General features: G+C 36.2%; 1 non-coding gene across 1 annotated transcript; it reads left to right on the top strand.

Annotated features, from left to right (window-relative positions):
• Positions 1-1,307: 1,307 nt before the first annotated feature.
• On the top strand, positions 1,308-1,379 carry TRNAD-GUC (transfer RNA aspartic acid (anticodon GUC)). The gene has a single exon. It is a non-coding gene; the product is annotated as a tRNA-Asp (tRNA).
• The last annotated feature ends 14,218 nt before the right edge of the window (positions 1,380-15,597 follow it).

Here is a 15,597-nt window from a genome sequence, read left to right as displayed (position 1 = left end):
TATATTCTTCTTATATTATTATATATTTCTTAAGGGGAGAAACTACATATATATATATATATATATATATATAAGGCGCCAAGAGCTACATTGCGCCTTGACAATAAATTAAGTACATACTTGTGTGTGTATGTATATATATAGTATATAAGAGTATATATATATATAAGAGTATATATATATATATATGTATATATATATATATATATATATATATATATATATATATATATATATATATATATATATATATATGGAGGTCCTTAAGGGTACGCGTGCAAGCTTCTTTGATGGCATTTTGAGTTCCATGGTGGCGTCCTTTGAGGAAGGATTTCACTTTTAGGAATAGAAAATAGTCTGCTGGTGCCAAGTCGGGGCTGTAAGGGGATTGGGGAATCGTCGCAAATACCGTTGCAGAAGGTCTTAGCAAGCAGACACTCGACTCTGCTCTTGGTCGTCCGTCAAGACCCTCGGGACGAGTTTAGCGCGGATGTTTCGCATCGCCAAATTTTTAGTGATAATTGTGTGCACTGTCATCTTATTAATGCCAATACGATCTACGATCATGCGCTCACTTAACCGATTGTCTGAATCAGCACTTGACGCACACGTCAGGAAGAAATATTTCCCGATACTTTTTATACAAAACCTTGCATATGTAACGTATATAAAGATAGAAAATTTGTTTAAATAAGGTCAATGAAAATTAAAGGAGCTCCATTTAATATTTTAGTGATCCCAGCCACCTACATCGGAGTGCGAGGAGTGACTAACGGGAAAATATAAGGAGAATAAGGGATACCGGGAGCAGGGTGAAATATATAGAAATGTGTCGTATCATATAGTGAGTTAAAGGCTTTATACTCTGCAGTGGTGACAAAAAGCAAAGAAATGGCATTATTCGTTGCACAAAAACGATATCATTATTTTAGATGGCATACAATCATTCACAAAGGCATTGTAACTCATGTCCACAGTATTTTGTTCTTCCTGGAAGAACCTTTTAACCATTCTAACCCACATTCGTAGATACGATACATTGTCATTATTAATGACCCGTTTTAGATATAATCGTATCCAGATTTCTCGAAGTTAAAATGCCTTCGTGAACACGTGTATATTTTCACTCGAAAGCCTATTGCACATATTGAAAGTGATCAAATGTGAAAAATATTTTCCGAAAAGCAACTCAAGTTCCAGCTTTCACTTTCGAAACAAAACTATTTGGCATGCAGTTCACTTAATAATTGGCGAGAGCAATTCTGTTGGTAACAACAAGCACTTCCGCATTGCTTGTTTTACCAAGGTCCTCGGTAGTATAGTGGTCAGTATCCCCGCCTGTCACGCGGGAGACCGGGGTTCGATTCCCCGCCGGGGAGGTTTTTTTATGTTTACCAAGCGCTCCTTATTGCTGAAAACTCTAACATTTTCTACATCTGTTTTGGGCAGAAAAATGATGAGTACATAAAATAATAATTATTACCTACGACCTAGCAATATTAATTTTTGTGATTAACACAACTCAATATTTACTGTCATGTATTTATTCTGTTTTTGAGTTAGATCGACGGCAAACATTTGGTGAATGCTGACGGACGATAGCCAGGTACTGTATGATCCTAAAGGAAGTGAACTGATTCAGTCTCTGAAAGAGTTAAAAAATAATCATATCTTAGCATCATAAAAATTCGGCTGGACAGCAAATAGAAATCCCATTTTTCAAAAGAAAACGATAAGTTAGAGCTACCTTGCGACATTCTGTTGAGTTTAACTACATCGTAAAGAACCAAATATAAATATCGCTGTCATTCAGCGATATTATTTTGAGAGACAATCGATTGGGGATTGGTGAAATCTCTTGGTAGGGAGTAGTGATTAAACGGTTGTCGAGATTATCCCTCAAATGAGAAAATGTGATTATCATATTAGCGTTTTTTGAGCGAAATATAAACATCAATGGGAATCCTCTATACCCTCGTTATTGGAAAGAACAATGGAAATGTTGGAATATCTACCGATATTTCTGTTAACTAAGTTGACCATTGGCCAAAGAAAACATGACAGAGGTCATTGCTACTGTATTTGACGCCATAACAGTTCTTATTCCTATCATACATACATTTATCCGTTGCTGGATGCTTTTTTAAACAAAATATCGATACAAAAGTTTCTTTTCCTTTTGTCTATATTATTAGTAATAGGATTATCCCCTTTCCGCATACATTTAGAGTCAAGAGCTTTCACTCCTTCAATTTATCTTTTAAAGTTTATAACCTCTCACATTTGTTTGAATTTATGCGTGTTCAAATACATTAATAATTTTAATTTAAGTGCGGGCTGTAATTATGAACAATTATTTGATTATTACATTAATATTTCATCAGAATATGGTTTGAGTTGAAAAAACTACATTGGATCACCCAACGACAATATCCAATATCAAATAAATGTTCGATATTTAATTTGTTACATCAGTTCCACTGTATCACAAACATTCTCCTTGATTTTAGCCTTAACCTTTGAATCGGTTGAACCTCTGCATCTTGGGTTATCTTGAAAGAGTTCAACGTTGAAAGATAATTAGTATTCATGCATTATGGCTCCACTTTTCAATCGCATTACAAGTCTGAAAAATGGACAATAAATCGACGTAGGTTCGAATTGTTAAAAATTGACATCCCAATATTAATTTTCTGTAACTGTTGCCTTCATTTACGTATATTATTGAGTAGATCTCACCGGTTGTGCGAAATTTCAAGTCAAAGCATTCAGTGTGAAGAGAGTGGTTGGTGGCTTCAAGAAAATATCTGATGGCCATATGTTTGGCTTCTCTTGCTAGTTAATTATACTTGATCCCAAACATTTAATTTTCATTTTCATGTGGATTAAGGTATAGAGTAGCTCGACTGGTTTTAATAATAGTGCCGTATTAAGATTTAAAGTATAACTATCTGGTGTATTTATCCGGATTATGAATTATAATTTGTCTTTTTACTTGAATCTCTCTTCGCTTAGTCTTTTACAGGTGTTCCAAAGAACAACTTTATCATTAAAGACGCTTGCATACGATGGGTTTATAAATTTCAACTAATTTTGTAAGTCTTAAACAAGGGGCAATGTACCGGCATAATCGTCAAGGATTGTGGGCATCTCTCTGGTGCTCTGTTTACTGATAACCATTCTGTTATAGCAATTAATCCCTTGTTTATCATGTGAACCACAGCTGTCAGCCGTGAAAATGAGGGTGGAGTTCACCTAGTACTAAATCCAACGGCGTGTGAAATTCAAACATTAGTTCCTCACTGTGCCGCCTTTGGTTTTCCGGGGAGATCTGGTACCTGAAAAATCGCATAACTTAGGGAAGCTGAGAGTACTATTCGGAATTGAACCCCTTGGCCAGTGGCTTAACTGCAGTACTGTCGCGGCATCTCTCGCAGCTCTTCTGAAGTAGTTTCGCCCTTTACCCACTGGACTAATACGTCTCCTGTTTATCATGTATGAATGCTTATTGAGCATTACTAAATGTCAAATAGTTTTGCTAGTAATCGTAAAGATATAGTTCAATCACCTTGTTTCAGTCAAAGACGTTAGAATTCGAAGGAAGAATGAGGACTTACAATTTTTTCTCTCCCTATTAATATCCTATCACTGTTTCTCACTGATTCCAGCTAACGAGTGATTAAAAATAAATGCTAGATGCTTGAATATAGGAAATCATAAGAGTTTGATGGAATACACGGCGCAAATTGAACGTTTATTCGAGTAAAACAATCTCGCGGAAATTATTTATAATTTCAAAATTTAGAAGAATATATATTGGCCCACCGAAATAAGTGGAAAATTGTATAGACATCTTTTGGCCTGTGACACACTCAATTAAATTGTGTTTGCCAAGGTAATGTAGTCTAGGAATAGGAATATGACAGTGGAATAGGCTGCTTGTTTATAGCGAATCCACCAGCGTTGGCAGAAAATACGACCGTTGAATTTTATTTTCTCTTATAATATCTGGAATTGCATTTTTTCATTCCTCATTTTTCCAAATATGGAGGCATTTCATTAATCGCTGTTGGTTTTTATTTTGTCGTCGATTGAAATTGTGTCATTCTTCCTCACAATTTTATAATTTCTTTTTCTCCATCCTAGCTTCCCTTTTATTTTAATTTACTTAATATATTTTCAAATGCTAATTCTACAATGTGTATCCTCCGTTATGCTGCTCACTCATTCTCACTGATTATTTTGCCCAACATTGTCATGTGATCATTGATTCAGAATTTCTACCGATAAATTAAATTTTAATTGACCCACAAAATATTAAGGAAAATATGAATGCTTGCTTCATACTATGAATATCTTATAATGACCACAGCAAAAGAAAGCACTGTAAATATTTTCGAACGGAATTTGAAGAAAGTCCTCGGATATAAAATATATGATGCGTTTCCATAGCTTTATCTCTCAAAAATCGGACTGGGTTCATCTTAATGTGAATTCTATGTAAAATCTTGGAAACTAGGCATTCAGTAATGGTTTTGGGGTTAGGTTTTGGGTGGGGTTATTGAGGGACCCGAGGGAGAGTTGTGTGAAGTGTGTAAAGACACATTGTAGAGGGTCGCGGAAAGTGTCACATGAGATCAGGAGTATGGAGGGAGTTGAAGAGGTTTGAAGGGAGATGTGCGTGAGGATGGGGCGGTCTGAGTCGGCGATGGACCAAATGAAAAAACTTTTGGTAACCGGAGTGTTATGCCACCTTAGTTGATATTGAACGTTGGAAAGGTGTACGCCGACTTGTGACCCTTTGAAAACTACGTAGATAATAAGACTATCATCATCGGCATTAGTCTTTGCTTCAGAATATTAACTTCTTACTACTAATTCTTTTGATGCGGATTTGTCCCTCGAGTTTCTTTGTGGAAATTGTAATTTTCATTTCCCCTCTTACTGTAACTGTTCTTAAAAAAATTTTCAATTTCAAGTAATTTCCCAACCTCTCCGGCTTTCTTTTCCTTAAAGTGCTCGGTATTAACTTCTCTTCTTCTTCTGTGTATTTCTTTGTCAACCGCTTTAATTGTCCATTTGATCTTCAAATTTATTCGCGAGAAGGTTAACATTCCAGCATGGCAACTATTTTTTCAGTCAGGGAGAGACCGGTTCTCGCGGTATTAATTATATTTTCCCGTTGGCATTGACGCCAGTTCAAGGTGACACTCTGTCATGTGCGTGCGTCATTTGGTAGCGTTTTTCACCGCTGATTTCAATGCCGTGAATTCATTCAGATCAATTCAATGGAATCATTTTTCACGGAGTCCTCAGCCAGGTTTATTCACTGCTATTCATGAAACAAATCGGCCGGCAAATGAGCGACAACGGCGCCCGAAATAATTATAACCATTAGACTAATCCTGATAGTTCAGATTGTGGACTCTTATTTCCAAATCTCTTAAAATCTTTTCCATTCGAGTAATGAAGAGCAAGGCGTTTCAATGGCTCAGTTGAGACATGCCGTGAAGACATAATTTTTTATCATACTATAATAAAAAAGTGGTAGCTATGGATAGCTCAAATAGCTGACCACTTATATAATCATCATCATCAGTATTTCAATACTAAGATTGTATGGAAATACAGCCCTCCATTCTTCTCTATTCAGAGTTAATACCCTCAGCAGTTGCTATCTTTTCTATTTTACTTCATTCTTAATTTGTCCTATTTACTTGTCTCTGGGTCTTCCTCATGATATTTTTCCTTCTGTTAAGCTTCTAACTGGCCCATTGGGCCTCGAGGCGTGTCCAAACCAGCTAGATCTTTTTCCCCATAGTGTTCTCCTTTGGCGTTTTCCTCTTCTGTTCTTCTTTATAGTTTCTCAAACATAACTTTTTCTGTCAATTTTATCTTCAGAATTCTCATTTAGAACCATTTTTGAAAGGAGTTCAATCTTTTTTTTGGTCCAGTTCCCAATTGTTCCATTCCTTTGAGCAGTGGAGATTTTTATGCTCGTTCTGACGAGCTGCTTTCTTATATGCAATATCACGTTATTTGAACGCAGTAGCTGTATGACATAAATGCCTTCTTAAATTGAGATATCGCTGGATGTCCTTCTACTCTTCTTCCACTCTATATCTTATCGCTACCCAGGTAGATGAAAGATTCCACTTACTCTAATTTCGATTGTGATTTCAGCCTTCAACTTTTCTTTTCTTCATTCGCAGATTTTAGTTTTCAGTTTTTGGTGCTCATGCAAGTTCTGTCCCAAAAGTAGAAGGACTGAGTTGGTTAAAAAATGTATTTCCAGAATCGATACATTCACTCAAAAGTCTTCGAAGTAGCACCCTTGTGCGTTCATACACTGCTGCCAGCTGGTTTTCCACGCATCGTACGCCTATTGGAAGACGACGCCCGAAATGCTGCTAAGTTCACTCGTCTTGGCCTGTTGTAACGCTTCCACTGAGCCGTGGTCACGTCCTTTCAGCATAATTTGAAGCGGGGGAAGTGCAAGAAGTCTGGTGGGGTATTTCTAAAAATTTGGATCCTCACTCACATGGTCAAGAAGCTCTTGGCAGATCCGCGTGCGAGTTTCTTCTCGTTCGTCCGAGAGCACGCGCCGCACCAACTTTGCCTACACCTTTCTCATGCCCATGGTTTCGGTCACAAGTCGATGAACATAGGATGCATTTTTAGGGATGCCAATCTCATCAGAAATCATGCAAACAATTTATCTGCGAATCATGTCCAATAAAACATCCACTCTTGCAAGATTTTCTTCACTTTTTGAGAGCGAAGGGCGTCCTTAACGTTCGGCGTTTTCAACACCTTCAAGAATATATAGTGTAACATGTGGGGGAGGGGGGGTTGGTGAAAGAGTAAAACTACAATAGCCGTAAAAAGTTTACCTTTCTAAACAAATTACAAATGAAATTAGTTGGCTAACGCCACAAGTCAAGAAGTAAAACTCAATAGCCGTAAACAACTCTTTCACCAACCCCCCCTCCCCCCACATGTTACACTATATATTCTTCGGATAACCCTTTACCTTTCTCACTTCGACTTGTGTTGTCGTGACGATTTCCCTTCAGTACGTTGAAGAGGGCTACTTTGTGGCCGAAATACGCGTATTCGTATTCACCTTTCTTTTCCCTCTCCTTTTTACCTTTTACCCCTTCTTGACTTGTGGCGTTAGCCAACTAATTTCATTAGTACTTTGTTTAGAAAGGTAAACTGTTTACGGCTATTGGAGTTTTACATTCATTCAAGAAGCAATACCTTTGGCCGAATTCTAGCTCCTCATGGTTTTTGGCAGACAATAGCGTATAGTATGACCTTAAGCTAGTGGATTACTTGCAATTCGTGCGTTCCATCATCAGTCCTTCATTTTGAGGACTGCATCTCTCCATTCTTTCCGATCCCATAATAATTCTCTCGTGCCCTAGAAGTCTTTTAGTCTAACATTCCTATTTAGTTGACCGGACCTTGGCCTTCTCGTAAGACCTTTTCATCTATTTCTCCTTCTACTATATTCTTTACGAATCCGTAGTCACCCAATGAGTGTCCAATCGATCTAGTTCTTGTTTTCCTTAAAGCAATTTATATGGTATCTCAACAACTCTCCTCTATACTTCTTCGTGTGCCGTTTTTCTTCATAAACTTTATCATTCCTTTTGATCTTCAGCATTTGCCTCGAGAACCAAATTTCAAAGGCATCTATTCTCTTTTGGTCTATTTTTCCTATGGCCTATGTATCTCACTTATTGCCGCTCACTTATTTTTCTTATTATTTGCTCACTTACATGTATTGCCAACCACACGGATGAATTTACAAACTATTTTCTTACTTTTTGGTCCTACCTTCTTTGAGTTTTAAGGTAACCCTATCATCTTAGATTGAGTTTTCCCGTACTTAATATCCATTGAGCTTCTTCCACCGCATATTATGGTACCTCCAAGGTAGGTGAACGCTTCCGCTTCTGCAACTTTTTCTCTTAAATCGCAACATTTTCCTTAAGCTCTTCTCTTCGGCAAATTTGCGATTTTGTTTTCTTTTTATTTATTTTTATGTAGTCTCCATATCCTTATTTATAATAACAGGGCAAATGAATAATGTAGCATGTTCGTGTGAGTTGCGGCATACCACCATGTTAGGTGATTATTATAACTATGCATATATTTTATCTATGACTGCTATACAGAAATACCACACCTGATACAACTCGATTTTTTCATTACCGTACGAGATATCCTGTGTTTCACCAATTGAAATCATGAATTCTAGAAACCCACCACTCTAGGGAAGCAGTTTCAACTTCCAAAGGATTTGGTGTGGGTTTTCAGTCTCCCATCCGGCGTCCCCTAAGATGAAAATCAGTAATGACAAGACGGTGACTGATCGAATCCGGTTGAATCCAAATATCCGTGGCCTTAGGAGCAGAGGAAAAATAGGTCGAAGGCCGAGAAAAAAAATTAAAAAAGGGACTTAAACGGTCCAAAAGTTTAGCTCTACTATCAGAATTTTTTCATTTCCTGGTGTGAACAAGCCAGTAATATGATTACTCATTTTTGGGAATTATTGCCTCACCCCAGCTTTTCTGTTGGTTACTAGATTTTATTTAGCTTCACTGAGTCCTTGATTGTGTGGTGGACAGTATTACCTCCTGTATTGCGGGAGACAGGTACTCGATTGCCTTGCCTTCTATTGAAGCATTCTTGTTCAAATATGAACACCTAGCAACTCAAAAAATTTTCAAAATAATTTCCATTTGTGTTTATCTGCTAAGTCGTATTTACCGTTAGCAATTAAAAATTTTTCTCAGCAAATCGTAATTAAGTTGAATTTTAAATAAATTCTAGTTTTTTTCTTGCCATTTCGCTCATTATACGTTCGTATTTTACAAAAAATAAACTTTTGTCAATATAAAGATTGAAAATCAAAACAGGGAAATGCAGAAGAGGGTTGTCGTATCAGAAATCCTATCTTTAATTGCTGATGCATGGAGTTGTCATGTTGGCAAATTCAGTGAATTTTAAAAATGAAGTGATGAAAGGAATTACGTTTCATCTATAATTAAGACGATGCTTGGATGCCAAACGAATTTAAAAAAAAATCCTGGATCTGGCGATAAATGTTACGGGTCTTCAAGGAAAATCGATAAGTAAGAGGAAATAGTCATTTTAAACAAGGCTATAAGAAGCTTGGGCATTATTGACTGGTGAACATTAGTAAATTGTTTTTCCATGCCAAGGTATTATTTAATCCCTAATGATACATATATGACTCCAGGAACGTGTTAAGATATTGTTTTAATCTTGGACTTTATCAATATATAATTTATCGAACGGCAGGCGTTCCCCACTTACGCAAAAGCTAAATCTGATATAAATAACTACTTATCCGCAACTTCGAGGAATAAAGCTACGGAAATTAGATTTTAAAACATATTAAATACAGCAAAAATTTTACAATAATTAATTTACTTACATATTAGCTTCAAAAATATCAGATCAGTGTAAAACGATAAGCAAAGATTGGTGAATGTAATTTTTATCGTAGAGGAATTAAGGTGAACTCCTGGTGCTCTAAAAATTATAGTGTGTTCTTTCTTTTTAGCATACGGGAATAAACATGTGCTTCCAAAACAGCTGTTTCAACCCGCTTATAACCCTTAGTTCTGCTCGAGAAATTCTTGCTATTTTAATCCATTTAATTCTCAATCACCAATTCTCCAGTTTCTTCGTAACTGTCGAGACATTGTGTGATTGCCATAAATTTCATTTAATGCTGTAATGCTTTCCGTGTACGTATTAGTTGATTTATCACTACCAAATTTCCTTGCAAGAAGGCATACTACGATAAATTTTGACGACAAGTATGTTGTATTATTTATATGTATGTTGTTTATATTATATATATATTTCAAGTATGACTTATTATAAAAACATAATATTCGGGAGGCGTCTTTCCACATAATTGGTCTCTCCAAGTTGCGTAATCCTTGCATATATCTCAGTTAAAATTTATTTGAACGAAAGTGATCGTTCTTCTTTCCAACACAAATTTTTTCTCGACATCTACGCTCGACCTTCGTGATTTCACGGTGCGGTCTCGCTCATCAAGGGATTCTCTAGTGACGCCAAAGTTTTCGCACTCTAAACATAATTTCACATCTCGGCTATTTTGAAGGTTGGCAAAACTACGAGTAAATTTGCATATGTTTCGCAGGGAAATACTTTCCTCGATATTTTTGGAATTTTACCGGGAATGAACTGTAATTAATGTCCGGAGAAGCTCGTTAATTTTTTCTATATGAGTGCCGAATTTCACTCCACTCTCAGCAAGGACGATTATATCAGGCTTGTCCTGTGTTATAAAATACGCAGTTTTGATGGCCGAGATCTTATAATTCATTATAGGAATAAAATTTTAATTAAATACAAGTGCAATAACAACGCAATGTTTTTGTGAGCTCAACTGGTGGAAAATACATCATTATTAAACTATAAAGGAATTTGAAGTTCACATGTAGGTTGAAAAGAATTTTAGTATGTTTTTGGACTTTGATCATTGCGTGGCAAATTGTAAACATTACCTAAATTACTGTCTAGTTTTACCAGTCATGTATAACTAATGATTCAAATATGCACTATTTCACGAGATTAATTACATAAGGCCTTCATTATTTTGCTCATCTGACTGCTCGATGCTTAAAAAATGAACTTATAAATGGAATCATTCGGTATGATTCCCTGAGGCCCATTAAATAATTTCTCTCGGCATATTATGTAAGAGGAATTGTGCATTAACGTTTGGTTGCCATAGCGCTAAATCATTGAAGTCTTACTATTGAAATAAAATTATTATGTTGATCTTTCTATACCAATGAAACTATACATGCTTTACATTAATGGGGTTTTATCTATTAAATAAACGTCACGAGAAGTCTCTAATGACTATTTTCTTCTACATATCTCAAGAACTTCCTCTTATCTGGCAAATATGTTATTTCATTCTTCTGTTTGCCGTAACTTCTATCTGCATTCGTGCCATCTAAAAAGCCAATTCTCATATTTCCTCTACCACGCTTACCTAAAATTCTCCCTTCTATCATGACCTTCAACAACCTAATTCGTTTCAGTGTTTCCTTCTCCTACTTTTTTGACCTTTTGCGGACTTTTCCTCCATAACTTCCTTGTTTGTTTCACTATTATTAAAACTTAAGCTTTTTCCCCCTCTCCATCCAACTTAGTTTCCTCATACTTCTCCAGACCCACATATCCGAAGCCTCAATAATCTACGCTCGTCTTCTTGCCTCTAAGACCAGGTTTCAGATCCACACAGCGCTACGTTTCATGTTGATGCCTTTACTAATGTTTTCTTTACATCTTTACCTTAAATAAGTAACTCCTATCAATTCCCTTCTTCTTGCAATTGCTTTTTTCACCAATCCTGTTCTTCACCTCCTTAATTTTCACTTGATTTCCATGTAAAATACCATCCACCCCTTAACTGTTTCACTTAGTCTAATTAAATTTTTGATTGGAGTTTCCTCGAGAATCTCGTTATCTTCGTTTTCTTACGTTTAATTTTAGTCCCACTCTTTTCATATTTTTCCTGTAAAAGTACTCCACAATTTCTTGAATCTCTTGGCATAATGGCGAACTCTCGATTGATCATCCGCTAACCTGATTATTACATCTTCGCTCACTTTTATTCTCAGCTCAATGTATTTTTACAAACAAAGCGATCAACCTGAAGGAATGATATGCGCGGGTTGAAGTCACCAATATGGCGTGTGAAATTCACATATCAGGTTGGGGAGGGAGGCAGTTCCTTCCCATGTGTCGACCGTGGTTTCCCTGGAATATCTGGTTACCAAAAATATACGCAATTAAGTTTGAGCAAAGACGAGGGTACCCAGAGGCACGAAGGACCACCAGCCTCCACTTGTATGCTGAAGGATAAATAAAATTAATATGAAAATGACAGCTGCCCAGTATAATTGAATTTTCTTTATACTCTTTTACGCTCCAAGTTATCTGCGTATGAATTAAACAACTTCAACATATTGGAAAAAATAAGCCCATTTTTAACATAACTGCGGGATTTGAGACTACATTTTTTCCTTAGAAACTATTTTAAAATACCTTCTGGACACTTTTTTTTTAGATTTTATCTGTAAGAAGAAATCATCATATTTGATTTCTACTACATCTAAAGGAAATGACTCGGTTCCTTCTCTGCCTCTTTCTATTCGATGCACATTTGACTGACCCTAAAATCTTGTAAATGGCCTCTCTAAGTACTCTTATATGCAATTTTGTAGGTTGAGATGCTGGTTTTAGATATTATAGATTGAATTAAGTTGAGATAGAGAAGAATGCGGACGGATTGATTCCTTTACATAGATTAGAAAGAATATAAATTATTTGAGAGAATTAGGAGATGAAAAAATAAATGAAGATGCTGAGAGCCATCGGAGAAATAACGTCCGCTATAAGAAATGTTATACTCTTGCTGGAAATTAATTAGATTTTAGCGTTGGTTTCAAATCATGTGATAATACCTACCCATTTGGGACCCCGTAAATACTTCCCCTGAGTTCCTCTCCCACGAACTTATTTTGCTAATGGCTGTGTTGTGTTCATGATCTCATTTAATAAAAATATATTTTCAATCATATGTTAAGGGGCATTCATTCTTCATTTACGTGTAATTGTATATAAACCATAAACACAGTAATCAACCCGAAGGTCGGTTTGGTAGGTGATGGCAGAGTTCACCCAGTACTAAACCCGAAGGTGTGTGAAATTCACACATCAGGGTAGGGGGGCCTAGTTCGTTTCCCTGTGCCGGTTATGGTTTCCTAGGAAGACCTGGTACCCGAAAAATCACATAGCTTGGGTGGAGCTGCAGGTGCTCAGAGTGCCTCGCCCAGGAATCGAACCCGGACCCTCCGGTCAGTAGTTCAGCGCTCTACCCAATGGACTACCGCGACCCACGCAATTGTATATTACACCTTGAAAACCATCGCTCAGGTGTTTGGCAGGGGGTGATTTAACATCAGAAACATAAAATCAAAAGTTAAGTTTATCATACCTGTTAGTCACAATAACTGTGTAACGGGATATAATTTCGTGGAATAAACCAACAGAAATTTATTTTTTCCAGTATCTTCACCCTATGTATGTTGTCGGTGTATGAACTGACTCCCTACGCTTATCCACGATGGTGTTGGATTCTGTTTTAAATGACCTTACAACGAAAATGAAGTGAGCAGTAGGAATTGGGCCATCGGAGATAAAATGCGTTCAGATATACTTTCGTGCAGAAAAATCTGCCATTTTCTGTTTTTTTGGTGGCCCAGGCTTTTTCATTGCAAAATTCCTTTACGTAACCAAGTCTTTCCCACGTCCCTGAGAAGTTTCGCCCGGAATAATTTCTTGAAAACACTCGCGTGCCTAATATAATAGCCTGAATACCCCCAGTTTGGGAAACTATGCTGTAAAAATTAATAGCATACAAACATAAGGAAAAACGTTGCATACTGCAACGAATAGCCCGGAAATAGCACTAGCCACCTGTAGATCAACGACTGCTAAAGTTTTAAAATATGAAAAAAATGATCGTTCCTTGAAACATTATCACATTATAATTCAATTAAACTAAACCAAGTTCCATTGCGCCTAAAGAGAATGATTATAATTTATGTTTGATATTATTTATCAAGGAAATTTCCATGGTAAAAGATCTAAACTTACTGCATTACGGCGTGAAAATACAGTCTACCAACATGGAATCTATTTCCTATTGAGCTTCGATGCAGGACCAATTTTTGGCAAACGCCCTTAGCAAATAGGTCATATTGATCGACGTTGAAGTAAAATTCATGCGGAAACCTGAGAAAAACATCGAGTCACAAGTCGGCCTTGAAATCTGGTGTCTGGTCATAGTTTCCCTCGTACTGGATATTAAGTGCGCCAGTGGAAAAACCAACTGTTGAAACGATCCACTGCCACCGAGAATAATTTTCATACATACAAAGGTGTGCATATCAATCATTTTAATCTATTTTATTTTCACTCTTCAAATATAAGGACAATTCTAATGTCGGAAATAAGATTTGATTGAAAATAACATTTTCATTAAAAGAAATATTTCTTATAGAATGGAATATTGTCTTTTAGATGTAATTGCAACCGACATCAAAACAACCATACTGATTCGGCATGTGTTCTTAATTTAGCGTTTAATATGATGCACATTTGCTCTATGATATACTCATCTATAGTTCATAGGAACGGCCAGATTGTATTGCTTTGCTTTAAGAAAACTTAAGCATTTCTCTCGAGTAAATATTTTTCTATCTGGCTCTACTTTTAAAGAGAAAATTTACCATGCATGTACAGTAGTAAAATTGGGATACAAATATGCAGGGTTTTTAATTTGGTTTTGCTATTGATGCTGAAATTTCAAATTATGCCAGGATGTAACGAAATAAGATACAACTAACCTTCGTGTTGGATTTATCCAGATTTAGGAACAAAGAAGTTAAGCGGCATTTTAATTGTTATTTCTAAATGGAAATTCGTGATGGGGAATTTCAGATTAGTTGTATAAAAACATGTGTGTGTTTACATTTATGGAAAGAGTAATGAATTTCACAGCAGTGTAGTTATAATTATTTAGTCACAATTTTTTTCTATGTCATCGAAGGTTCATCATCAAACGTAATTATTATTTTTCAATTAAGAACATCGATTTCTATTAATAGGCTCCTTAAGTTTCAGAGATGAATTGAATACAGAAAATCTTATCACATGATGAAAAAGTATCTTTGAATAAAAAGCTAATAACAATGATAGCCACATGACTAATATATTTAAAGCTACGTATTCCAAAACAGGATTTAATTAATACTCGTATATTAGCTCGAGCTAATAGCTTGTAGATACAGATGATTATATAATTTAAATTACGATGCTAGGAAAAAATTTCAAATCGGTGCATGTAAAATTCGAAAGTTTGCCAGATAAACAATCTAATTCACTGCCAAATAAATAATCAATTGCCTACGTATGTTAGTTCAACTAACCATATTTTTATAGAATATACGCCAACGCTCTATCTTGGTTAACGATTATGCCTCATGAATATCACTTTCCTGATAAATACTTGTGCACTACCTGCTTAGTTGTTTTAAAGCGATCGCAGAGCATGCCTGCTTGTCGCTGGCTGTTATCACCAACCCGTTCATTTGATGCCTGCTGGAAACTTCTCATTACCACCAGCAGTCTTTAGCGTATACCAGATCAGTGGTCGCATCTGAGGCCTTTCTACCAAATAAACGACTCAATAAACCAAGCATGGAATCAATCAATAAATAAGGGAAACTATTAGATGAATTAATTATTTTTACTTGATGCATGATACTCATTTTTTATGTTTTGTGAGAATGGAGAAACAATTAGCATGTACGTATATATGCTAGCTCTTAATTATTTTTGCATGGCAGGGATACTATTTTCGCAGGTTATGCTTCCATGAATTACAGAGGTTCCCTGTAATCCGCTTACCTAATACCATCGGAAGGATTTACATTAGAATTA

This window comes from Hetaerina americana, unplaced genomic scaffold (genome assembly GCF_022747635.1).
Source record: "Hetaerina americana unplaced genomic scaffold, ioHetAmer1.1.p SCAF_2, whole genome shotgun sequence".
Lineage (NCBI taxonomy): Eukaryota > Metazoa > Arthropoda > Insecta > Odonata > Calopterygidae > Hetaerina > Hetaerina americana.
This window is presented reverse-complemented; position numbering and strand designations above follow the sequence as displayed.